This window comes from Vanellus vanellus, assembly GCF_965231255.1.
Source record: "Vanellus vanellus genome assembly, chromosome: 24".
NCBI lineage: Eukaryota > Metazoa > Chordata > Aves > Charadriiformes > Charadriidae > Vanellus > Vanellus vanellus.
Window position 1 is genome coordinate 7,280,067 of NC_138929.1, and position 27,657 is coordinate 7,307,723.

A 27,657-nucleotide genomic window follows, 5' to 3' on the forward strand; every position below is an offset into this window, starting at 1 on the left:
TGCTGTGGCTTCCAGTTTTCTCCTGATTGTCGACAGAGGGATCCCTCTTTTCAAGCTGAGTTTGCGGTTACGCAGGGAGCTAGGAGCCCTCAGAGATGAGTGGGATGGGAAAGCAGGATGAATCTTTTTGCCACAGGTCCATGGCCCCTCTCCCAGGTGGAGGGGTGCTGCTCCTAGCACATGAAGGTCAGGCATGACAGGCTGTTCCCTGGTCCTCTGAGTAGCAGGAGCAGAAGCTGGGAGGATGAGCAGGGACAAAGCACAGGTCTCCTCAGGCTCCACACTGTGATGAGACCCCTGAGCTACTCCTCTCCACCTGACTGTCCCCAGGGCTCAGGATATTCCTGCAGTGCAAGGGACAGGGAGTCGTCTCCCTGCTTTGTATTCCTCATTTGCTTCCCAGAGTGTTTCCCTGTGCAGCTGCTGACCTTCACTTTCTTCCAGGCACCATGGGACAGACCACTGTCACCCAGCAAGAAGGACAAGTCACGGTGAAGCAGAGAGACACCTTCCAAACAACCTGCACATACCAGGCCCCCAACTTTGATGCCTTGCTGTGGTACCAGCAGAGGAAAGGACAAGGGCCACAGCGTATCTCATATCAGGCAGGAGCTGGTCGCAAGCAGAGCGGCCGTCTCACCACCTGGCTGAACACCACAGAGAAGTACAGCCTCCTGCAGCTGGAGGAAGTTGAGGTCTCTGACAGTGCCGTGTACCTCTGTGCTGTGCGTGACACCCTGGTGCAGGGAGCTTCCTTGGCTGTGCAACAACCCAGGGGAGGGAGGGGATGTGTCTGTGCAAGGCTGAAGGTGTGGGAAGGGGCCCTCAGCTCTCTCCTGGCAGCGCTGCTTCCCCTGTACAGCCATAATTCTGCAGTCCAAGATCCAAGGGCCATTGCATGTACATATTAGTAATTTGTTCATCTTGACCACTATTAATAACTGCAGTTATTAATCCATCCTTGTTGATAGAAACTGGACATCAGTTGTCTAGAGACAGAGACACCTTAAAATTAGTTTCATTGTGTTATTTCCCTCTTGGAATTCAGCCATGGAATTTGATGGAAAGAGATGCTGTATGTTTCCTTCTCCTATGTCCATGACTAATGACAAAACAAAACAAACACACAGACAAGAAAAAGCTCGACCCAGGCAGGTCCCAGTATGGGGAGTCCATGTGATTTATATCAGCGTCATATTAGCAGGTGTCTCATCTACCTCACCAGTAGAAACAAAGAATGCATGACAATCTCCCTGGTGGTCTTTGTGGTCTCCTTCAGGGAGACCTGGGGGTCTGGAACCACCACTGCCACCTCCTAAGGCAGAAGCAGTGCCGCAGCAGAGGATTGTGTGTCTGCTCCCAGCCCAGACTCCTGTAGGATGCAAATGCTGATTCTGCACACAGAAATGAGGTTGAATGAGTGAAGTTGCTCACAGGTTTATGTGCAGGTAAACACATTCACTTCAAAAGCCAACACCCTTCCTTCACCCTAAATAGCAATTGAGAGGAAAAGGAGATTTTGTATCAGCGTATCAGCATTTTCAGCACTGTGTTCCGCACTTTCTTGCCTCTGAGAACAGTTAAGAATCCCCTTTTGCCTCCACTCTGATCACCCCGGACTAACACTGTGCTCACTGATTGCTGGGGAGAATGTCCACACAGGAAGGGCAACCCAGAGAAAGCGGCTGGGATGCAGCAGAACTTTCACGCCAAAAAGGACAAAACCAAAGCTGCTCCAGGTGGAGCGGTACCATGAAGAGAGCACGAGGTACAGTGGAGATTTGGTGCCTTTGGTGGTACCAGAGTTCCTGCAAGGAGTCCCTCAGCTTGCCCTGAGGAGGGAGAGGTGTGGCAGGTTCCCCCCATGGCTGGCCTGGGTAGAGCAAAGGGGATCAAAAGCCAACATGAGAGGAGAGGGAAAGGAGAGAGCAGAAGGAGAGAAAGGCACACATGGGCCATGCTTTCAGGCTGATCCCCTCCAGCCTTCCTTTGCAAGGAGAATTGGAGATGTGCAATTTCTGCAAAAGAGAATGGCCGGGAGCTCCATCCTCCCTTCGTTCACATGGCACCACATAGAAAAGCACATGTGCACGTACACCCAGTTATGCAGGAATCCCTGCGTGAGCACACACATTCACTGCCAGACGTGTCATCACATGAGTGTTCACATGTGCTTATACACCCTCACACACCCACACTTGCATGTAGATATAAATACAAGCTCCTGTACAAACACAGATATAGATGTGCTTGTCTGCACACACATGTGCCCACAGACACGCACACACAAACTGACAGTACACACACACACACTTGCTCAGCTGCAAAACTGTGTGTCGACACAAACACATGCACAGACACACACAGGAATGCCCTTATTCCCACACACACTGGCAGACACTCACTCTCACATGTGCATTTGCAAATGCCGACACAAATGCAAAGCCGGAGGCACAAATACATCCTCAGGCACAGACAGATGCGTGTGCACATGAGGAAGCACAGCCTCTCCCCACACTCGGAGAACCAGGATTCCTCCAGCAGCTCTCTGCCTCTGTGCCCCTGACAACTTCAGGCAAGTCTGTGTAGGAGAGACAAAGTCAAAGCTGGAGACCATCCCTATTGCTGCAGCTCCAGGGGTTCTCCACTTTACAAGTCAAAATAATGCCAAAGTTTTGCCAGTTCTGGCCCATCCCTGGTGATGGCTGTAGGGCAGTTGTGGAGGTGTGGGACCAGTTCCAGCTTCAGTGCAGGCAGAGGTGCCGCCCTGACACGCTCACAGGGCAGCAACGGGTTGTGTGTCTGGGGTGAGCCAGACTGCCTGCAGCTGCAAATGCTGGGGCTGGGACACCAGGGAGGAAGCTGGCCTGGTGAAGAATTTGCCTGGAGGTAAAGACTCTCTCTTCAAAAGCCAACTATTAATTAGCAGCTGGCATCAGGAGGAGGTTCCATATTGCCTGGTCCAAGCCCTCACATCTGTCAGTTAGCCTGGCTCAGTTGAGCCTACCTAGCTGCCCTGCTGCAGTGACCGTCTCCTCATCTGCTTTTGGGTGCAGGTCATCTGCAAGGTGCCAGCCAGATGGGTTTGTTAGAAATCTTCTCAGGAAGCAGCTGCAGCATTGCTTAGGCTAAATCAGCTGCTGCCATTGTTAGCCACTGGGCAGCCATAGGAGATGTGTACCATGTGTGTAAAAAGCACGCCTGTGCCAAGATTTTCCATTGCTGGCTGGTGAGCTTGAGGGATGTGTCCGTCAGAGGTTGGAGTCCAAAGAAAGGTGGATAACCTGCCATCCAGCAATGGTCCTTCCTGCAATTACGTGATTACAATAATTTTCAAAAATACTCAGGACCACTTTGTGGACCCTCCAGGTGCTGCCTGGCCATGTTCTGAGATCTGGAGGATCTGCTCTCCTCAGTGCCCTCACTCTGCCCATCCTTGCAGCCCTTCTCACGCAATCGCTCATGGGCTTCCCCAGCCCTGCCCCGTTTCTGCTGCAGTGGGACCAGGCTGTGCAGCTCTATGCAAGATCTCCGTGGGGGAGCAGACCACCAGTCAGAGGTGGGCAACAGGCCCTGCCAGGAGAAGAGTTGGCCTTGGGGAAAGCTACTTCATGCATGGGGGAAGGCCAGGTCCCCCTGACATCTGTGAGGGCTTTGGCACTGGATGGTGTCCTTGAGGTGCCCTGTCTCATGGGTACTCTGTGTGTGTGAGAAAGATGAGTGCTGTCATGTGTTGCCTGGCCAGGCCAATTTCAACATGAACCTGTGAGTCTCCTCAGCCCTGCACATCTGTGTAGCTGCTGGGCTGTGCAGGGAACTCTTTGGGGGCAGGGGATGAATACGTTTCCTGCCCTTACTACCCTTGCCCTTGGGTGCAGGTCGTGCTCCCTCATTCAGGGGACAAAGGGGAGGATGAGGAGGAGAAGGGTCTGGGGGCTGTTTTGAAGGCTTTTTCTCACACCATCTTCACTCCTACATTGTTTGGGTCCATCTTCTGACTGAGCTTCTTTTTCCAGACCAGGGCTATCCGGGTCAGGAGGAATTCCCTTCTGCACAGCCTTGTGGGCTGCTGACTTCTCTCAGCCTCCAGCAGCACTGGGCTCCTCTCTAAGGGAAAGCAGTGGTCCACCTCCCTGTTGCAGGACGTGTTCTGAGGCCAAGGGATGATATCTGAAGAGGGATGCTGGAATACAGGGCCTGATACCCCCTGGCTGTGGAGGAGCTGAGTATGTCTTCCTCAGCTCCAAGAGACAGTGACTGGAAGGGACCCATTGCCCTGAGTCCCACCTTCCCCTTCCTCTCCTGCGTGTGTCCCCACCTTGTCCCCCACCACCTAAGGCACTGCCTTTCTTCCTTTGCAATAGGAGACAATGTCCACTGTGAAAAAAATTACATGGAGCAGAGTTCAGGATGCAGAAAAATTTAACGATTCTGAAGTGGGAAGCAAGTTCACTTGTAGAGGAGGTGGCCAGTCCAGGGAGGGCACCAGCAGCTGCCAAATGTCTGCGCCCACTGCCCACGGTTGAGATGCCACAGAGGGCCAGCATATGCCCCATGTTGGCTTTGTGGGTCTTGCGGCTCAGGAGAAGAGAAGACAAGAAAGAGATGGGAGAAAGAATAAGGCAGGGAAGTTAGACTTTGGTCATGTTTTCAGAGAGCGCAGCCGACCCCTTTGGAAGGGCAGGACTGGATGCACAGCCTCTCTGAAACCCATGGCCAGCAGCTTTGTCCTCAGTCCAGCATCAGCTTCTAGGTTCCTGGGAGTCCTTGTCAGGGCTGTCAGCAGTGGATTTAGCAGGGCGGGCACCTTATGCCGCTGTAGCAGCTGGAAATGCCAGAGAGGTCGCAGCACCCAGAGGTGATGGGCACTCCATCACAGCTGAGGATGCTGCCAACAGTAGCAGAGGTGGAGGATCCCACAACAGTGTTCTGTGGGAAGGAGCTGAGGATGGGTCCGGGCAGGGTCACCACCACAGGAGAGGGCTGGATGACGACAGTGGAGTTCTGGCACTGCCTGACACAGGGCTCATTGCAGCTGTTGGCCAGTGGAGTCGGGCCGCAGGGCTGGCAGGGCAGGCATGGTCGGCACTGGTCGTAGCAGGACATGTCTCTGGGCTGGAGGTGCACCTGGGAGAGAGGGACAGAGAGGCAGGCAGAGTACAGGAGCAGCTTTCCAGGGGTCTGTCACTCCACCACAAGTATGTCAAAGGCACCTGCTAAGCCAGCAGGTAGGAACTGTGCTGTGAGGCAAAGGCGTTCCCAGACACAGTACTGTAAGCATCACCCAGGCCCAATGAGGCTGCTGCCAATCTCTTCAGTGAAGGACGACCTCAGCCAAGTTCCAGATCTTCTTTGCAAGGCAATGCAAAGTGATGGCAGACCCAATGAGGCTGCTGCCTATCTCTTCAAAGAAGAGCTCCCTCAACCAAGTCTCAAACGCTCTCTGAGTCAGACCTTCAGCCCTCTTCCCCCTCTCACGGCAAGCAGCACCACAGCCCAGCATAAGATGGAGGAGTACACATCTGCATGGGGAGAAAAGAGCACGGGGAAAGGGCTTCAGACTCACCTGGTTCTCAAGGTGAAGGAGAAGAGAGGAGGGGATGAGAGAGCGAGGAGTTGGTCTGGCTTTTATGGTGGCCCTGACCTGCCCCAGGCCCACGGAAGTGGCAATTTTCTGAGCTGCTCATGATGAACAGAAAACATCCCAGCTAATGACATGGGCTGGGTGGTTGTTTTCCCCAATGCTGCCTTTTCATTTCCTGGCTTATGCCGTACACATTCCCCCACAGAGACTTCTTCTGAGTGCTGGGATTGAGGGGCCCCAGGATTTCTGGGGCAGGAATGTGTCATTGCCAGCAGAAGACTCAGCTCAAGTGCCGGATGGGTGCAGTGTGGGCAAGTGGTTTTGCCCTGAGGCACACTGGTGGGATTGCCTGTGGCTGCTTTGACAGGAATGGGCGCACCATCTTCCAGCCCTGCAATCCTTGGCTGGTCACCCAAGGGCTTCCCTGCGGGAGGATGTGCCACGTCTTCCTCTCCCTCCCAATTCACTCCAGTGGTCACTTGTAGGGTGCAGGTGGGCTGCACTGCTGGGTTTCACAGACTCTTTTAATCTTTTACCCATGAAACTAAGCAGCCTTCCCCAAGCTATTGGTATGGAGGGCTGCAACAGTTATTTCCCCCATTATTTCAATGATGCTGAAAAGCAAAGTTACGTGGGCCCTCTACCACCACCGGGATATTATGTGTGGACAGTGTAATGCTTGAAGAGAAAAATCATATCTTGGCATGGCACACAGATAATCAGGGGAAGATTTATTCTTTGTAAAACACCTGCATTACCATTGTCTACAAGATGTAATACACTTGAGGGAGACCTCCAGTTTGCTTAAGTATTCCCTGAACTTATCCTCTTCCACCAGCATCAGAGAAGGCCCACTCATTCAGCAGTGGGACCACATTTCCCCCAGCCTTCTGTGGCACAAGGATTGTGAAGTGATTCGGCAAGAGAAGGGTTAAAGATCAAAACCCCAAGCTCTACACATCTGCTAAGCAGAGACCTGCTGAGCTTGTGAGCCAAAGATCTTGCTAAGGGGTTAAGAGGTTGCAGGAAGGCCCACCTGATGAATAGGTCTTAACTGGGGGGTGATAACAATGGGCTGTGAGAAGTGACAGGAAAGCCCCTAACAACGGCCTTCTGATTTTGTCTTTAGCCAAGTAGAAGTAATAGGGTTATTTGTACATGTTTGAAAGAACCAACCAGATTGTGATGCGATCTCTGTATAACCCCTGAAAGTTTTTCCAATAAACGACTTTCTGCTTGCATCAAGCTGCGTCCCGTCTCTCAGTCGTGGCAGCCTTCCTTTTGTCACCTGTGTCCTTACAAAAGCCCTTCTTATTGCCTTCCACGTCAGTTCCCCGAATCAGTGGCAGCTGGGCTTTAGCTTTCCTAACCTCTATCTCTGCATGCTTTGACAGCGTCCCTGTGTTCTTACCAGGTTACTCATCCTTGCTTCCTTCTTATGTTTTGGTTTGGCTGGGAGCTCCTTGTTCATCCATGCAGGTCTCCTGGCACGCTTTCCTAACACTCAGCTCATTGGCATGGACTGCTCTTGAGGTTGGAGGAGGTGGTCCTTGAATATTAACCAGACTTGTTGGGCCTCAGTTGCCTCCAGGGCTTTATCCTACACGAATTGTCCAATCAGGTCTTGAAAGACACCAAAGTCTGCTGTCCTAAAGGCCCACGTTGTGAGCTTGCTAGTTCCCCTCCTCACTCCCCTCAGGATGCTGAACTCTGCCATTTCACAGTCACTGCAGCCCAGGCTGCCGTTGATCTTCACATCTGCAACATCTTCCTTCTTGGTATGTACGAGGTCCAGCAGAACACCTGTTCTTGTTGGGTCCTCTGTCACTTGTGTTACGAAGTTGTCATCCATGCACTCGAGGAAGCTCCTGGCTTGCTTATGTCCTGCTGTGCTGTCCATCCAGCAGATATTGGGGTAGCTGAAGCTCCCCATGAAGACCAAGGCAAGACTGCTTCTACCTGCCTGTGGAGGGTCTCATCTGCTGGTTCTTTCTGGTCAGGTGGTCTTTAGGGGACACCCTCTACAATGTCCTCTTTATCTGTCTTATTTTTAATGCTTACCCACGAGCTCTCATTTGGCACATCACCCATCCCCATGCAGTGCTCCATGCACTCCGATTGCTCTCACAGAAAGGGAAAGTCCCCCTCCTCATTCTCTCAGCCTGTACTTCCAAAAGAGCCTGTGTCCCTCCACTGAAACATGCCAGTCAGGGGAGCCATCCCACCCTGTGCCCATGATCCCAATGTGATCATAGCCCTGCAACTGCACACACATCTCTAAGTCCTTGTGTTTATTCCCCATACTGAGTGCATTAGTGTACAGGCACTTGACAGAGGCAGCCCAGCACGTTGCCTTCCTAGAAGGGGTTGTGAGGTCAGTGAACCTGCTTTGTAGATGTAAGCGCTTAGGTGGGGCAGGAAGCCTTCTGCTTGGTGCCAGAAGCCACCAGCATCCATCCTGGGATTGTCCCCCGCAAATCTGCTTTTAGGAATCGACAAGTGGTATTCAAAGAACCACCTTTTAAAAGCACAGGAGCAGGCAATTCTGTAAGTAAGTTCAGTAAGTTCAGCAAGCAGGGCAGAAGATCTCATGGAACTGAAGAGGAAAAAGAAATTGCCCTATCTCTGGAAGGAAGGTCAGGTTTCGCAGCAAAGTTACAGAGCTGTGGTTTGCATAAGCAGGGAGAAGCCAGGAAAGGCCAAAGCTCAATTAGAGCTGAAACGGGCTCGTCTTGTGTCAGACAACAAGAAAGGCTTTTTTAAATGCGTTGAGAGCAAGCGGACGTCTAAAGAAAACATTGGGCCAATACTTGTTGAAGGTGGTCACCTGACTAATAGAGATGATGAAAAACCGCAAGCATTCAATACTTCTTTTTGTCTCAGTCTTTAATAATACCAAAAGACCTTGGGCTGCCTGGTCCTCTGAGTTGGAGGAGCACGAGTGCAGGAGCAGTGACTTTCCATTTGTGGACACTGAATTTGTAAGGGAACAGTTGTATCAGCTGATTGTTCGTAAGTCCATGGGGACAGATGGGATTCATGCCAGAGTACCGAAGGAGCTGGCAGCTGCTACAGCAGGACCCCTCTTGGTCATCTACCAAAGGTCTTGGGAGTCTGTGGAGGTCCCTGCTGACTGGAAGCCAGCCAATGTTATTCGAATTTAGAAGAGCGTGAGGGATGTCCCAGGAAACTACAGACCTGTTAGTCTAACCTCAGTCCCTGGAAAAGTTATGGGGAAGGTCATTCTGGGTGCTATTGCAAAGCATTTAAAGAACAATGCAATCATCAGGCACAGTCAACATGGGGTCACAAAGGGAACATCCTGTTGGACTAATCTGATATCCTTCTGTGATAAGGTCACCCGCCCAGTGCATGAAGGGAAGGTGGTGCATATATTTTTTTGTGATGTTAGTAAGGTGTTTGATAGTGTCCCTGACAGCATCCTTGTGGAGAAGTTGTCCAACTATGGGATGAGCAGGTACACAGCGCGCTGGGTGAAGAACTGGCTGAAAGGCAGGGCTCAAAGCATTGTAGTGAGTGAGGCTACATCTGGCTGACGAGCAGTCACCACTGGTGTTCCTCAGGGCTCAATGGGTCAGTTCTGTTCCATATTTTCATCATTGATCTGGATGGAAGAGTTGAATGTACCATGAGGAATTTTGCTGATGACACGAAACTGGGAGGTGCTGCTGAGTCTCTTGAGGGACAAGAGTCCTTGCAGAGGGATGTAGAGAAATTGGAGCACTGGGCAATCATTCATGGTGTGGAATTTAAGTCCAAAGGACATATTGTGGACCTAGGATGGGATAACCCCAGACACAAGTATAACTTGGGAGAGGATTGGCTGGAGAGCAGCCCTGCAGAAAGGGGCCTGGGGGTGTTGGTTGATGGCAGGCTCAATAGGAGTCAGCAGTGTGCCCTGGCAGCCAGAGGGCAAACCACATCCTGGGGTGCGTTAACACACTCCAACGAGCAGGTCAAGAGGTGATTATCCCGCTGTATTTAGCGTTGGTGTGGCCTCATCTTGAGTCGTGTGTGTAGTTCTGGGCCCCACAATTTAGGCAGGAACTGAAGGTACCTGAATGCATCCAGAGGAGGTCAACAAAGCCTGTGAAAGGGCTGGAAGGAATGTCCTTTGAGGAGTGGGTGAGGAGCTTGGGCCTGTCTAGTTTGGGGAAAAGGAGTCTGAGGGGTGACCTCATTGTTTTCTACAACTTCCTGAGAAGGGGAAGTGGAGAGGAAGGTGCTGATCTCCCTGGGATCCAGTGACAGGACACATGGCAATGGTTCAAAGGGGAGGTTCAAACTTGATGATGCCCTTAATAACATTAACTTTTTTTAAACTTGGAACTGCTTACCGACTGACGAATGCCATCCTCTTGCTGTCTGCTATCCCTGAGGATGTCCTGTGGTGTTACAGATTGTCACAAGTGCTGTATCAGGAAGTGCTCTGAAAAGATCCTTTTATCAAATTTGTGGAGGACTTAAGTTTTGCTCTTCTACTTATTTACAGGTCTTTTCATAAAGCAGGGATGGACTATTGTATCTGGTGCCTGCAAATTAGCACAAATAACTCTGGTTGCTGCCATTACCCAGAGAAGACACAAAGGCTGATAGAGTCCTCTCTACGGGTGCTGAAATGAGGGACATTCCCCGGACACCAGGTTTGGTGGCCTCTGAGAAAGCTTAGGTCTACACAGATGCTCTTCAAAAGTATTTATTCCATGAGAAGCAGAGCAATCAGAAAAGGGGCAAAAAAACCTCCTGCTTTTCCAGAAGAAAACAAGACAGAGGGGGGAAAATCCCCTGGAGAGATCTGAGGGCTCCAGCCCTGTTGTTCAGGAAGTGCCTGATAATAGGCATCCATGGTATTGGAAGAATGCGCAAGTGTTCTGAGGTGAACAAGGGCAGCTCAAGCATATTTCTTCTTGGGAAAAGCAGGCAAGTTTTGTGTACAAAAAAGATGTCAGTAAGGGCTCCTGCCTGCTTGATTTAGTCGAATGTGTTCTTCAGACTTGTGGCCCACCTGGGAAGACCTAAAGACTGCAATGTTTTTATGAGAGCCATGGCTGCAGTGAATGTCCCATCTTCTGTCACGGATCATACGACAGCCAGGGTCTCTGGCAACAACTAGAAGCGACTAAAGATGGCTGAGAAGCATCAATCACAGTATCTAATACGAGGAAGATAGGTAAACCCAGTGGCACAGCCGGTACAGTTTACTGTTGAACCGCAAATATTCATGGACCCATGGAATCCTAGGACGGTTTGAGTTGGAAAGGACCTTTAAAAGGTCATCTAGACATTCTCCCCCTTCCATGGAGGTTTTATATTCCTACAGTCTTTAAACTTCACTGTCAGTAGTGTGCATTTAAAAACCAAGTGGGTTTCGGTTGGCGTGGGCTGAGGTTAAAGAGCACACACTTAGCCTTGCAGTTAGATTGTATTCGGTTGTACTTATGGAATACATTAATGAAAATTGCTGCAAGAGATGCTGGTCTGGGTCTTCTGAAACATTTTTTGAGTACCTGTGGCCATGAGGAAAGCACCATCTCCATACTTTACAAAATGCATCAGTAGCTGATATTTTTCTACTAGATTGTGAGAATGCAGTTTGGAAATTTGTTCAAAGCTAATCCCTTGTTACAGTGATGTAGGAAAAAGACACAGTGGTATCTGCAAGCCATGAAGTGGGGGGGATGCTGCAGTTGCTTCCTCTGGAGAGTGATATCCACAACATTGGGATTTAAAAGGCTATGATACTTTAGGGAAAGAGAGCACTGTTTGGAGGGTGATCACATGAGTCAAAAAAACTCTGTGTGTTTCTGATATTCCAAGAAAATTGCTAGCCAGTGCTCTCCTGTCTATTTATGTGGGTGTGTATTCACCACCACCTCACTGGTCTTGGGGAAACATGGGCCCTAGGAAGCCAGTTGCTTGCGTAAGCAGCTAGACATGTTTCCTGCGCTCGGCTGAGAAAAAACAAGAGAGCTGTTCCGTCTCAGTCTTCTATCATAGACAGCAGATAATTCTACCCCAGAAACATCTATTGATTATTGCCTTAATGTAGACAACAGATGTGTCAGAGGTCTCAGTACCAGGGTCAGAGCTGTGCCTGGGGCTTAGGCCAAGGACAGACTCCAGAGAGGACGAGGTAAAGGCTCGATCCAGTGAGGCTTTTTCCTGCTTAACCACTCCTGCTATTCTGGAAGCAAACCACCTTCCAGAGGCCGACACCCGTCACCCCACCACCCCACAGCAGCTCTGGCCATAGGAAGAGGAATGCCCTTCCTCAAGGGCTCATGGGGCTGATGACCCCTCTGTACCTCCTGCCTTCCTGGACATTTGTTGGCTGTCACAAAGTATGGCAAGGCCTGCTGGTCACTGGCAGCAGAGCAGCCAGGGATGTCTTCTTCAACTCAAGGAATGGTTCTGCAAAGTGCAGCCAATGCAGGGCATCCAAACCACCCATTTGTCTGTGAATGGAGAAGAATCTCCTTGTTCCCTCACCCGCTTCCACCCCTTCTCCTTTGGCAGCCTGGGGAGAGGGAAGGAGCACATGGACACTAAGCTTGAAGGCAACAGAAATGTAATGAATCAAAAGAAGGAAAAAAAGTCACTCCACATGGGGGCCACCAGTTCATGGAGACCCAGGGGCAGCTTTGAATCTGCGATCCTTGGCCATGGAGAAGTTCCTGCATCATGTCTCTCTGCCTGCCCGATAGAGAGGAGACAGATGGTTCCCACCAGATTGGCCTTGGGGGAACCTTGCTGCAAAGGGGATGGGAAGCAAACAAGGAAAAGGGAAAGAAAAGAAAAGCCATTCAGCTCTACTGAAAACAACACAGAATGCATTGATCCTCTGCCCAGCACTGTGTCCTGAGTTCCTCAGGGTGTCTCCCTGGGGATTGCCCAGCATCTTGATCAGAGGAGGCACCTTCTGCCACTGTAGCGGCTGGAAATGCCAGAGAGGTCGCAGCATCCAGAGGTGATGGGCACTCCATCACAGCTGAGGATACTGCCAACGGCAGCAGAGGTGGAATTCTGGCACTGCCTGACACAGGGCTCATTGCAGCTGTTGGCCAGCGGGGTCGGGCCGCAGGGCCGGCAGGGCCGGCACTGGTCATAGCAGGACATGCCTTGAAGTTAGAGGTGCACCTGGGAGAGAAGATAGGGAGGAAGCAGAGCACAAGGGTGGGTGAGGAGCAGCCTGGTTACCCCATCACAAAGGAGACAAGGCCACTACTGAGTGGGGAGATGGGAGCTGTGTCAGGAGCCACACAGCCTTCATCACCCTACAAAGAGCAGCCTCCACCAGGGAGGCTCCTTCCTAGTGCATAATCCAAAAGCCCCCTCTGCCACGTCCTAGCCTCTCTCTATGCAGACCTTCTCCCTGTTTCCCTCTGTCATGAAAAGAAGACCCAAAGCCCAGGACAGGACCTCACTTTGGAAGAGGAGAAAGGGTTTCATACTCACCTGGTTCCCATGGAGAAGCAGGCAAGAGAAGTGGATGAGGGAGCAGGGGCTTGGGCTGGCTTTTATACCTGCCCTTCATGGCTGCAGGACCAGAGACACCTTTTGCAGAAAGTAACAATTTCCTGACAAGCTCATCTTGAATGCAAACCATCGCAGCTAATGATATGGGCTGTGCTTTGGTTTCCAACACGGCTGCCTTTTCATTTCCAGATTTGTGCCATGCCCATTCCCCAATGGAGGCTTCTTGTGAACATGGGGATGAAAGTCCCCAGGATTTCCAGGGCAGGAATGCAGCAGTGCAGGCAGAAGTCTCAGCTGCAGTGCAGCATGGGTTCGGGGCAGAAAAGACACCTCAGCCTGGGTCACACTGGTGGGTCTGTTTGACATGTCATTCTCAGGAAGAAGCTTCAGCCTTCCTCAGCTTGATGCACCTGGGCTCCTGTGCATGAGGACATACCCTATCTTTGTCTTTCCTTCCCTCCTCAGCTCACCCCAGTGGTCACTTGTTGTTGTTGCCTCCCCAGGTGTGTGCATTGTGCTCTTAGGTTTTGACCCCATCCTGCCTAACACTGCTCTCAGGAAAACGCCGGTTTGGGCTTATCCCTGCTCTGTGCAGTGCATAAGTACACAAACAATGGCATGGGCATGTCTGGGTCCTTGTTCTTCCCCAGAGTATTCCAGCCATGTGGCAGGTGTACCCAGCTCTCCTCTGCAGAATCCACAGTTGGTTGTGTTCCTACATGCCTTCTTGTCTTGTGTGCACTTATGTGCAGCTGTGTTTGTGTGGATGCACATGGGAGCACAAATTTTTGGATGACTTGATGATGGTGTGCATTTGTGTGTGTGTGTGTCATTGTGTGTCCGTAGTCAAAGGGGAATGTGCTGCTCATGGTGCGGAAACTTATATGAGCACCGAAGTGCAGTAGGTTCCCATTGCAGCTGAGTGGCGATGGCACCAGCCTGCTGCAGATCTGTCCGGGGAAGAGGCCCTGAAATGCAGCCCCTGTCTCCTGAGCCCTCCTTCTCCTGCCTCTGCAGAGCTCACACTCCACTACTGCCCATTTTGGGCCCCAACACCAACACTTTCACTCCACTTTGCATCCTTAGTTGCATTCAGTGTACTGTTCAATGCTGTATGTATGTCAATGTACTGACCAATACTGTTTACCGATTTCCTGAGCAGCAGGAGAGGTGGGAAGGAGGGCAGTGCCACCAAGGCTTTGGCAAACACTCCCTCGAGGGGAACACTGAGCTGTGTTAGTGAAAGTGTTCTGAGCAGGTCCACGAGCCACTTGTTCAGAGGAGACAGCAGAAGGTGGACCGAGACTCTGGAAGTGCATCATGACAGGAGTAGAGGCAATGGAGAGCAGCTGGGACATGAGGAGTTCTCATTAAGGAGTAGGTTGTGCAATATCCATCCTGGGAGGTGTTCAAGCCTGGACTGAATGGGACCTTGAGCGATGTGATTTGTTCTGAGCAGGGGTTGATGCAGCTGACCTCAGAGGTCCCTTCTCACCTGCATTGTGTCCCTGTGATTTCCCCCTCGCCCCTGCCCTCCCTGTCCCCTGCCCACCCATGGGCATATTTGTCCTCACACCCAATCTGCCACAACACAACTTTTAGCCCTTGTGCTGGGACTGCAGAGTGGCAGCTGAAGGGAGGCTCTCAGCCTCCTCACTCCCATGCGCAGGAAATTCGTGGCTGCTGGTTCCAGCCCCTGAGCTGGCAGACAGCTCTGGGAAGCTGCTGCATCTGCTGGGCCACGGTGCTGCTGCTGTCGCAGGCTGCAGCTGGCGCTGTGCAGGCTTCTTGTCGCTGGAGGACGGGGAGGGGGGGTGGAGGACAAGGGAGGAGAGGAGAGGAGAGGAGAGGAGAGGAGAGGAGAGGAGAGGAGAGGAGAGGAGAGGAGAGGAGAGGAGAGGAGAGGAGAGGAGAGGAGAGGAGAGGAGAGGAGAGGAGAGGAGAGGAGAGGAGAGGAGAGGAGGGGAGGCGAGGCGAGGCGAGGCGGTGGCGCAACCGGAGCAGAGAGCCGGGGCTGGCGGGGGGCAGCGAGGCGCGGGCGGCGGAGCGGCGGGATGCAGCGGGGCCGGGGCGCAGGGCTGGCGGGGCTGGCCGCGCTGCTCCTGAGTGCGTGGGGCTGGCGGGGGTGGATGGGGGTCGGGGCTGTGCCCGGGCTCTTCGCTGGGGAGCCCAGCGCCACCTCTGCCCTCTCCTTCTTCAACGGGTCTTTCCCCCTCCTGCCTCTCTCCCACCCTTTGTGCCCCTTGCTGGACCCTCCGAGTCCCCTCTTCCTGTTCTCCCCATTTTTCCACCGCCTCTGTCGGTACGAGCCTGTTTGCGTAGACACCTCTTTTCCTACACACCCTATGCTTCCCCTCTGCATTCTGCAGTTATTACTGCCCCGACTACAGCCCTCTCTCCTTCACTGTAACAACTCCCTCTCCCTGTCTACTCTTCCTCTCTTCATCCATTAACCCATCCCTCTTTTCACCCATCTCTCCGTGCATCTAACATCCCTAGCCCCTCTTCCTACTCTGAGATGCCTCTCATCTCCCCCTCTGATTTCCTTCATACCTGCAGGCACAAGTTTGCTTTCCTGCACCGAGCCCTTATTCCATACACTCACTCATCTCCCTGTGAATTCAGCATTTATTCTTCTTCGGAATTCAGCCCATCGTCCTTCCCTGGAACACACCAGACTCTCCTGTCCCCTCTCCCTCCCCCTCCATCCATCCATGCACCTGACTTTCATTCTGTCTCTCCATTAATCCGTATCAAATTGCCTCCCAGACCTTTTTGCCTCCCTTTACTCACCCACATGAGGATCATGGGCACATATCCCCATCCATTCTGGATTGGTACTGTTTCACTGCTCCTCTTTCTAAATATTTCTCTGGGAAAAGAGCCATCAGAGCTGGGTGACTTTGGTGATCTTTGGCCTGTCCTTCTCCTCTCTTGGCAGTGGCTGTGGGCAGAGCCCAGGTGCAGCAGGAGCCGTCGGCAGAGGCCACCGAGGGCATTGGCATCAGCATCAACTGCTCACATCCCAACAAAAAGTCAAACGAATACATCTACTGGTTCCGTCAGCTCCCGGGCCGAGGCCCAACATTCCTCGTGCGCACTGTTGAACAACCCAAAGACGTGCAGGACCCGTCGGGGCGGCTGTGGGTGGCGGCAGACCGCCGGTCCAGCGGCCTGTGGCTCGCCCGGCCCCGGCGCGGGGACGCGGCGGTGTATTACTGCGCCCTGGGAGCCACGGGGAGAGGAGCCGGGGCTGCGGCCGGGCACGAACCGCTGCGGGCGGGGCCGGGCGTGTGTCGGGGTTGGGGGGACAGCCGCGGGCGAGCCCGCCAGGGGGCGCTGCCGCTCCTCCCACCGGGGCCGCCTCTCCCCGCCCGGCCCCGCCCGGCCCCGCCGCGGGGCGCTTCCCCCGCCCGCCCGGCACTGGCCCCGGCATCGGGTCCGCCGAGACCCTGCGCCCCGCGGCGGGTAACGGTCGCCCGGACACAGCAGAGAGTGCTCAGGACAAGTACCCCACCTGCTTGTCCACCTCTTTCCTCAGCGTCCACCAACGATCACTGGTGGAGAAGAGGGCTAATGGGGGAGACATGACTGCTCCGGTGGCTTTACCTCCTCGCCCAAGAAGCCCAGGAACAAAAGCGTCTTCCTGTTCCTGCATGTGGGGATCAGGGAAACCCTCAACATGTGAGCAATACGCATCAGCCAGGTACTGGATAAGATTCCCTGGTCAACCCCTTGAGCTGTTCCCTTGATTTTCATGTCTTTCCTCCACCGCTGGTGTCTCAACAGTGCTCTGCTGGGAGGATCCCTCTATCCCTGAGTTCCTCTGGGTTTTCTGCTCAAGAGAATCCTGCTTTTGGCTGCAGTTCTGGGCTCCGGTTTGTCCTTCTGTGTACGCATCTCTTGTTATGCATACTCTGTTTTGGAAAGCAAAGATCTGGCCTTGGAGAGCATCTGTGGTGGAAGCTGACAAAAGCAGGCATGGTGGCAGGCCACCCTGGTCTAATTACTGGAGTGATGCCAGCTCAGAAGGCCATGACTGCAGGTGTTTGCAGTGAGGCCTTGTGAGGTGACAAAGAAAGCTCAGTCTCTGTCCCTGGAGAAAAATGTCTCTGTGAGGTACTGGAAGGTGGATGAGAAGCCCCATTCCCAGCTGGATGGAGTAAGAAAGATAAGACTTGGATCCTACATGGAAGTGGTATTCAGGTCTGTCTTCATGCTCAGCTGTACACCAAGACCTCTGAGGTGTACACTCAAGAGACACAGTTTTCTCTAAGGACAAGAGCCTTTCAGTGTTTTCAGGAACCCTCACACCTCAGCAAGTTGAGGAGAGGGTGTGTGGAAGGGCGTGTGGAAGGTGAGAGGGACTGGTTCACTTAGGCTGTCACATCAATTCCCTTTTCCTTTCAAAGGGAAGAAGTAAAAGGAAAGTGATGAAGCACACAATGCCAGCAATCTCTCAGTAAGTGACAAGGGAGACAAGGGGGAGCCCAGAGCTCTTCAGCCTCTAATTGATGGGCCATTAGGAAACTGCAAGTGTGGATGAGAAGCCTCGTTCCCAGCTGGATGGATCCTACATGGAAGTGGTATTCAGGTCTGTCTTCATGCTCCCCTGTACACCAACACCTCTGAGAGTGGATTCTGAGTCTTGCAGGAAATTGAGGGCATCTTGGGAGAGCAAACAATAAATATTTTGGAATATGGAGATCCAAACAAACTCATTCCAGACTGACTTTTCAAGTGATCTAAGTGCTTTTTCACACTCGTCTTACATCTGAAACTGATTGCTCATTTGGACAATTTTTCCCTTTTCCTTCATGTTCCGAGAACTGAAGTCCATGGCTTAGTGTTGCTTCAGGTGTGGCAAGGAGACACTTCAAAGACTAAGGAAGCAGAATGTTACCACACCCTGAGGAAGTCAAGGCACATGCAAGGCGGGAGATGGAGGCTTTGCAGGGATGTTCTTGACCTTGTACTGACAGGGCCCAAAAAGAGCCACCACTCCTATGTGGCTACTGCCTGTTCCATAGCCTATCAACCTCAGTACAGTCCCAGCTTCCCTTTGTGTCTAAACTTCTCCCCACTCCCCTCTCCTGTGACAAGCTGCCCCATGGTCTGGCAGAGAACAAAGCCCGTGTCAGCTGAGAGGCCCACTGAAATAAGACCTCCTTTTAGAGACAGTAGAGAAGAAGAAGGTGCTTCATACTCCCCAGACTCCCAGGAGAAGGAGGCAAGAGAAGTGGATGAGAGAGTGAGAAGCTGGGCTGGCTTTTATCATGGACCTTAACTGCTCCAGGTGCTGGAGGCATCCCTTGCAGAGATAGTTATTTTCTGACAGGCTCCTCTTGAATGCAAAAAATCCCAGCTGGACTGTGTTTGTCTTCCTAAATTGTCTTTTCACTTCCTGCACATTCCCCAGTGGAGGCATCTTTTGCGTGACATGATGAGAGGCTCAAGCATTTCCGGAGCAAAACACATCACCACAGGCAGCGAATGCTGCTCATATGCTGGAGGACTCAAGTAAATGATGTCAGTCCAAGAACAGTGGCTGCTTTTTGCAGGCATGTTCACCACCTGAGCAGATTTCAGCTGAGGGTCTATGGTTTACAGAGCCAGCCTCACCTTTCAGCCTTGGCTGACAGAGGAGTGCATTACTGCAGAATTAGGTGCAGAGCAGTGAAGGCTCCTCTCTCAATTGTATGCAAAGTACCCACCAAAATGAGAAACACTGCAAAGGCTTTCGATTTGCCAGGGGGCTGGAGAGAAAGAAAGGTGCTACCCAGGAGCAGTTGTTCCCAGTTCCAGGGCTGCTCCTTGGCACTTCTCCAGTCACTGGCTCAAACAGCAAGATTTTGGCTCTCGCTCCAGTCCCTGCCCATCTCAGTGCCTTTCCTTTCTGTTGGGCCAGCAGTGTCTGGGGAGCCCCAAGCCCTGCCCTTATGCGTTGCACAGATGTACAGCTGCACTGGGGACGCAGCTGCAGATTGCCCCACTCCACCTCCCCACCAGCCTGCCCTGCCCCAGCCAACACTGAACCAACTCATGGGAATCAGGATTCCACCTCCTTATTCTAGGAATTTATATGTTCACCTATTAAAATACCTTTCTTTTCTTCTTATCAGCTTCCTCCCCTTGTCTCCAAGTCCTCCTGCGTGGAGAAATAGTGAATAGCTGCTTCCAAAATAACAGAGGCTAAACTAAGAGAAACCTGAAACCTTTTCAAAAAGAACACTACACCTGCATTTCCCAGAGCCCTGACTGTTATAAGAAGCCGTTGTTCTTTCAAAAGCCCTCCCACCAACAAAGAGCACACAAAACCAGATAAACTCTACAGCAAAGTAGAGATGTTCCCTCGTAGAGTAAATCTTATGAGGGGAGAGGGAAACCCAGGGAAAACTGCAGGAAGCCACTGAAACTGTCAAACTGTCTGCTCTCTGCGGCGAAGACAAGCAAAGGCAAAAGGTGAATGGGCCTCATTCTTGCTCTCCTCACCCCAGAGCTGTGACTATGTCACACAGGTTCTGGCTTGATCTACAGGGCGCAGCCATTTCATCATGCTGTCGAGATTGCCTTGTTCTGTAGTGTGCTGAGAGTCTCCCGAGGGACAGGGATTCTGCAGCCAGGAAAAATGATCTTCACCGTGGCTGTGCCAGCATGTCTCCTGCTAATCCAGTCAGGTGGGTGTATTCATCCGTTTCCTATTGCCTCCCACAGTTTTTAGTAGGCTATGCGGAGGTCTGTTCTGACAAGATGATGAGGTCAGAAAGAAATGCAGAGAGGGGGTGGAAGTAGATATCAGAACTTTTCTTTTCTTTGGAAAGACAGAAAGGTTTGGGGCAAAAACAGCCTTAAATGCAGAAGCAAGTGCTTCACAGACATATTTCTGCCTGTGTTGCAGGTCTTGTTGGAGGTGACCCCCAGAAGCAATTCTTCTCTGAGGTGTCAACCACAGTTGCGCAGCGAGTGGTTCTGCCCTGCCAGTCCACCACCGAGGACAGTGACGACATTTTAAATTTCTTCTGGTACCGCCAGCTCCCAGGGGAAACCTTGAAATTTCTCCTGGAAGCATTTAGAGCTTCAGGGAGTGATAAGTTCCGCATAGGCCAATTCTCTGTGGTGGTCTATGAAAATAAAACAGCCCCCTTAGAAATAGCTAATGTCTCTTTGGAGGACACTGCGACTTATTACTGTGCTTTGAAACACCACGTTAAGCAAAGCTCCATTTCCGCTTGTGCAAAATCTGCATGGCCAAGAACCACACAGGAGGGGTGAGGCTCTGTATCTTCCAACCCTGGCAGTGCTTTCATCCCTGAAATGATCCTTCCCTCTTGTATCAACCTTTCCAACATCTCCCATCCCAGGTCCTCTCTACTTTTCTCAAAGACCCCATCTGTGCAGAGGTATTCAGACCAGGGACTTAGAAATGCAGGACCATGGGACTGTTTGCAGATGAGTCAAAACACTCTTTCCTCACTTCCTCACACAGAAACCAACAGTCCTCAAGAAAATGACCAACGCCCTTGGACATAACCTCCAGCTGCAGCACCAATCCCTACCTGCTCTTGGTTCCTCCAGGAGCTGACACTGGAGAACCCAGTGCTGCTGTTGTGACAGAATCCTGGCCAACCTCTTGACCCAGCTGTGTGCAGAGCCAGGCGATCCATGTCTCTGCTTTGCTCCTGGCCAGCCCTAGCCTTTTACACAGGTACCCGATGGACCATAGATCCTCATCTTGCTCCTCTTTACAGAGTAGCCAAGGAGCAGGAAAACAACCTCAGCACTAGGCAGGGTATCCTCTGTGCTGCATATGGTTAAATTATGAGATCCTCCCACACCCCAGTCAGCATAAAGTAAAATTCTTTGGAAAATACTAATAAAGAGAAAAGCTAAAGAAAGCATAGTAAAACTAAGAAATACCAAAGCAACCAATAGCATTGCAGCCCATGAGGTGAGAGGCTCTGCACATTAATAAAAAGTATCCCCTAACACTGCCCTGAGATCATCAAATAGTAATGATTGATAAAGGTGAATAAAATTATGAAGATGAAGATGAAGATGAAGATGAAGATGAAGATGAAGATGAAGATGATGAAGATGAAGGTGAAGACGAAGACGAAAATGAAGACGAAGATGAAGATGAAGAGGAAGACGAAGATGAAGATGATGATGGGGTTCCCCGGGGAGGGCCTCACTGTATGGTAGCATTGGACACCCAACAGCAATTTGGTTTGGGTAGCCCAGAACCCAGGCAGAACTCACTTTTTCTATGGGGAGAACAGGTCAGGGAGCCTCCTGCAGCCAATAGGTCCTGTCACCCACAAAGGGATTTCACACCAGCACAACCACAACTGCAATACACTGGGCATCACCACACTGTACCTGAAGAACACTCTCTTGTCTCCTGGCAGGAATGGCAGGAAAAGACACCCAAGGGTGCCCTGGCAATTCCAACTACTTTTTCTTTACCACCTCTCAGCTTTTGTGTTCAGGGGTGGCACAAGCCAGACCAGTGCCAAGGGAGTAACAGGGCTCTGACTGGAGCATAGAGCATGGTGGGGCAGGCAGGGGTGACAAGGGTACAGGCAGGGTGAATGTGGGGAAAGGCAGGGGTAGCTAAGATGAAGTGGATCTGACTATGTGGACTCCCGTGTCTGTGGGTTTATTTCCCATCCTGGGAAGTATGACAAGGAGAATTGGTTCCTGAGGGACAGAGCAGGTCCCTAGCAGCATCTCACACTGCTCACAACTGCCGTTTTCTCACCGTGAAAGGCACAGCCCGAGGTCATTGGTCACCCACAGGACAGGGACAGACCCCACCAGGAAACAAGGGCAAGAATAAACTGCAAGACCTGGGAGGGATGATGTGGGGCTTGAGGGGCTGCAGCGGCAGTGGGGAAGGGGGAGGTTTACCGTGTGGGAATGAGGAGTGTGGGGCAAGGCGACAGAAGCGCGGTGGGTCATTTCCTCACTGTGTCTCTTATCCCAATGGTGAGGGGCTGGCAGTGAGGCCAGGGTGGGCTGGGGGTGCCCGGCACGGGGATGGCCCTGCGAGGGGACGCTGCGAGCCGACAGCCCATCCCTGGCGCTGGAGCTTGGGCTGAGGATGGTGCCAGCTGTGCCTGTTCAAGGTGGTGCCACGCCCTCTCGGGGGACCGGGGTGGGTGTGTTGGGGCGGGCAGGGGCCGAGGGAGTGGGGCGGGCAGGAGCGGGCCCAAGTGCGGCTCCGCTCAGCTCCTGTGTGGCTGCCGGCGGGCCCGTGGGTGCCGGCCGTCCCTGGCGCGGCAGGGCACGATGGCGGGCAGGCTGGGGTCATGGTTGCTGGCCTTGGCCTTGGCCTTGGGACCGGCAGGTGAGAGCCGGGCGGGGAGGGCAGCGAGGCCGGGGCTGGGGCTGCCCATGGGCGGCCCTGCCCATGCCGGGTCCCCGGGGCTGCAGCTGCCGCCGCGCGGGGCGTGCTGTAGGCTGGCGCTCGCCTTGGGTGAGGAAGCGGGGAGCGGGTGGGGTGGGCGGCAGAGGGAGAGCAGAGGGAGCGGCAGAGGCAGGGTCAGGGGGAGGCTTCGGGGCCGCAGTGCGGAGCAGCTGCGGCTCAGCCCCGAGGAGGGCAGGCAGGGTATTGCCCCGGGCGCGGGGCTTTGGTGGGAGAGAGGGGGATGGCGGGTGGCGCTGTGCCGGGGTGGGGGGCGCTGGTGCGACGGGGGAAGGTCCTGGGGCCGTGGGTGCGCCCTGCCCGGCTGTCTGTGCTCTCCGTCCACAGGGGTGTGGGCGCAGCTGAGGCTGGTGGAGGCCGGCGGAGGGCTGCGCGCGCCCGGGGACTCCGTGCTCCTCTCCTGCCGCGGATCCAGCTACGACTTCGGGAATTATTATGTTTGGTGGTACCGTCAGGCACCCGATGGCCGACTTGAGTGGGTGTCCATTATCAGCCATGATTCCTCAGTCATACTATTGGGGCAGTCCGTGGAGGGTCGTGCCACAGTGTCCCGGGACAATTCCCAGTCCGAGTCTTCTCTGTCCTTGAATGCCCTGCACCCCCGGGACTCTGCCCGCTACTTCTGTGCTGTTCCCACAGAGACAGGAAATCCCGCTGAGCTTTAACAAAAACCTGCTGGGCCCGGCCCAGGGTGCATGAGGTTTGGAGCTGGCAAGTGCTGAGGTGGCTCAGGACTGTTCCCAAGGAGCGAGGAGCCATCACTGTGCACTGCAGATAGTCCTGGCCTTTCTGCAAGATCTCCTTTCCCGGCACTGCCAGTTTCCATTTCCGGAGTCCCAAATGCAGTGTTTCATTCTGTGGAGGTGGTTCACTGTGTTTCTGTCACCCCACCAGCCTGGCCACTCCGCCTGCCTGCAGCCTCTTCTGCCTTCCCTTGGTTCCCTTCTTCCCTGGGACATGAAAAGAAAGCCTGGGCTTCAGGGACAGCAGTGTCTCATGGGCCTTTTCCTTCTGCCAGGGAGAGCAAAGCAGTAGGGGAACAGCTCTGCTTCTGCTTCGGGTGCATTTCAGGGCAATGAGATTGAAGCGACAAGGACTGCAGTGTGGTGGCAAACAGGGAGTGCCAGGACCTTGCGATGCCTGTACAGTTCCAATGCCTCCTATTTTACATGGCCTGGTATTGGCAGAGTCCCAGTGGACCCCTGCAATACTTGCTGCAGAGCAAGAGCTGGGGAGGCTCCTACAGCCACAAAGCCCCTGTTGTGCACAAGAGGATTGCCTGCCAGGCTGACAGGGGTTCTGGCACCCTGATAACTACCAGGCTGGAGCTGGGGGACAGTGTGCTCTATTACTGCACCCTTCAGGGACCACAGTGAGAGACACTTGGGGTGTGTCCGAACAACATCAGCTTCCTCCCCTCCTGCTCTCCTGCATGTTCCTGGAGGTCACAGCCCATGTGAGGGGTGAGTCAGAGAGTGGGCTATGCTTGGTGTCAGAGAGAGGGGGCTCTCTTGTGGCTGGGTGCTGTCAGTGGTGCAGAGATGTGGGAAACCTGAGCAGATGTGTGAGCAGAGAGGAGCTGGGAAGAGGTGAGCAGGAGCTGCTCTGCCCATGGGGGATCATGTGTGCATGAGGTCATTGCCTGTCCCAGCTAATTGGTTAGGGCTGGTGGAGGAGTATGATGTGCCACAAAGGACAACTTAGCATGCTTTTAAAAGCCTGATTTTCACAGAAAGATTGAGGTTGGAAGGGCCATTCAGAAGTCATCTGGTGTGATGTCCCTACTGAAGCAGGGCCACTTGGAGCCGTTCCCAAGGCCCATGTCCAGACAGGTTTTGAATATGTTCAAGCATGGAGACTCCACAAGCTGCCTGAGCAACCTGCGCCGGTGCTTGCTTGTCGTTGTTGGGACGGACACGACACTGAACATAAGTTGCAGCAATCCAATCCTTTATTTTACAAGCAGTGCTTTTTTATATCCTTTTACCCAGGTGCTTATCTATGCATGTATTCTACCATTCTACTTTTGCCCAATACGCTCTCACATCACATGCCAGCCAGCCAAGACAATTGTTGATCACGTGCTGTTCATGCTCTGGTCAAAGCCAGGATGTTTGCCAACCCTTATCTTTTTACTCAGCTCTTCTCAGGACTCCCCAGTCTCTTCAAGGGTACACGGTTATCTGCTCAAGGTCAATGTTAAACTCACATTCTGATCCCTTGGACCAGCTGAGGTTTCCCACAATTCCCCCTTTTTGTATTTGTGCTACAAATGCCACCCCCATCACCTGCTACAGGGCCCTTTGCAGTAGGGAGATGAGACATGGCACCATCATTACTACAACTACAACAATATTATTAATCCTGCTTTGACCATTGAAACCAGCCATCCCGAGTCCCCAATTTTGCAAAAGGTGATCAAAAGAGAAGAACCCATCCTCTTCCTTTAACTTTTTTGTTCGTTCCATTAACTCTTGTATGTGTGCATGAATAGATTGAGAATGGTCTGATAAGTTCATGCAGCACATCCCATCAAAATCTTGACAACCATGACCTTGAGCCAGCAACAAAAATCTATTGCAGCTCGATTCTGCAGTGTGGCATGTCTAACTGAGTCTACATCTAGTAGTAAACTACTTAAAGCTGAAGATGTACCATTAGATTTCTTAGCCAGCCAACACCCAAGTTTGTTAAGCGTAGCGAGCACTTTAGCTGACGCCACTCCGGGGGCTAAAAAGGATGCAGCGATTATTTCTCCAGGGTTCCAAAATTGTACAATGTCATTGCAGCTATTTTTGAATGCATGAGCACTTCGTTTTGGGCGCCTATAGTGTTGCACAATCATAGATGTATTTGGTGTTAGTAAAGTTAATCTTCCTAAACTACAGGGGCCCCCTTTTATATGAGAGGGGATACCAGGCCATGCTCTATCTCCGCAAATGAAAAAGATTCCTGCTGGCAAGCTAAGAGGATGATTAGTAGATTTAGAGATATTGGTTGATGTGTAGTTGCACCAAGCAGATTCATTTCTATAAACAATCAGACTAGAATTAATACATTGAAAGTTTGACTGATTTTTGCCACTATAATTAAAATACAAGCAGTAATCCATTTTAACAGAACCCAGTAATTCTAGTTCTTGCGGTTCGAGGTTACTATATTGCAGATAGGGTACCCAGGCATCCTAATTATCAACTACCTTACCCCCTTTTGTCAAGTGCTTCAGAGACTCTAACTCCGGCACAGGCCAGGCGTCTAAGGGGTACCCCACCAGACATGTTGAGAAAGGATTTTCCGGTGATGAGGTTGACAAACAAAGTGTGTCCTGGCCCATTAAGTTTGCTAGGGTGACCCACACGTTAGTCTTTGGTTGTGCAGGCATCCAAAATCCCGAGACAGGAGTAACTAGAGTCATGCACGTGAGGATCAAGTGCAAAGCCTTCATCCTGCACATTCACGTGAGGAGTTGTTGTCTGTAGACTTCAGGTATGGACGAATGTACCTGGACAGCACCCACCGTGATCCGTGATCTGTGGAGACACAAGCATAACCTCTTCCCCACGTGATCGAGTCATGTGGACCCAACCAATGTCCTGTCCTCAGGTCTCGCATCAGCACTTTTGCTCCAGGACCCACCCGTTCCTGGGTTTCTTTTGAATGTAGGGGATTTTGATAACAAATACTGGAGTATTCCAAGGGCTATGTGAGGCCTCTATGTGTCCTGCAACAAGTTGCTCCGTTACCAGAGACTGCAGGGCCGTTAATTTCTCTTGGCCAAGGGGCCACTGATCAACCCACACAGGTTTTTCTGTTAGCCATTTTAGAGCTAAAGCGGTTTGAGAAACACCCTGAAATACAGTGGCCCCGACTAAAAATCCGTAGTTATGCGAACTCCCCATTGGCCTAAGCAGTCCCTTCCCCATAGGTTTAAAGGAGTTGAGGTCACATATGGCCGCACTGTAGCCCTTTGCCCTTCTGAGTTTACAATCACAATAGATTAGTGGACATATAACTATTGGCAACTCCTCCGAGTCCTGCCACTCCCAAAGCATTGAAGGTTAATGGCCAAGTAGCAGGCCACTCCTGTAAAGAGATGATCATCACATCTGCTCCAGTGTCTAATAATCCAGTCAGTCGGATCTTCATGGGGGTGGCATCATTAAGTTCAAGAACACAATGCATTTGTAGGCGTTGATTAGATACTCTTTGCACCCAATAGACTTGTGACTTTCCTGTAGAGCCAAAACCACCATTACCACATGTAACGTTGTTCATTCGTGAAACACAACTTTGAAATGGGATTAACTGAGCAAGTTGAGTTCCCTTCTCAATAGTCACAGGTGGTGTAGCTATTGATACCATGGCACATATTTGTCCTGTGTAATCAGCATCAATCACTCCGACATATACCATGAGGCCTTGTAAGGTGGTAGTAGATCTTCCTATCAGTAAGGCACTTAAACCTTTGCTAATTGGTCCCCAAGCGTCCAGGGGCACCTTGTGTACCTCTTTACTACAGGAAAAGCAGCAGGCTTGGCAATTTCAGTACTAGGAGACTCGGCATGAGAAAGTGAAACAGGTGTTTTCTCTGGCAAGTCCCATTCACCCAATTCCATTGCTTTTTGCTTCACGTCCCTCCAAAATCAGACAGGGTTTCGGGGTTTAACCATCACTTGAACTGGTGGTAAGTCCCAAGTTTGGGGATACTTTGAACAACAGAGAGGACCCCCTTGTTCTATTTGCGATTTTACATCCGTTGGAGAAGGACAAGGGGGGTGGGTGGGGCAGAAGGGACAGAAACTGGAGGAGAATTGCCCAAGTGGATCAAATTGCTTTCCTCATCATCATCCGATTCAGGGGGCAAAGGTGGATAAGGGAACAGTGGATTAGGAGGTTCACAAGGGATAGGCACCTCTTCCGGAGGGGTCTTTTGGACCTCTTCACTGCTTTTGATTTGGTCTTTAGGCAATACAAATCCCGATCGGTTAGCACCTTCACTTGCAACTTGGTCACAAGGTAATACATATTTATATTGTTTATCTTTTGTGTTCATCGGGAGCAGTCCTTTATTTTCCTGAGCAGCAATCTCCTGCCCCTTTAAACGAGGGTTTAGAGACACAGGGTTTAGAGACAAACGGTGCAGGGGCTG

At 52.0% G+C, this 27,657-nt stretch overlaps 1 protein-coding gene across 1 annotated transcript in view; it reads left to right on the top strand.

The window, feature by feature from the left end:
• Positions 1-27,657, top strand: part of LOC309681226 (M1-specific T cell receptor alpha chain-like) — a gene marked incomplete at its 5' end in the record, with an annotated part of 236,063 nt that overhangs the window by 43,235 nt on the left and 165,171 nt on the right. The gene's annotated exons all lie outside the window — the stretch shown is intronic.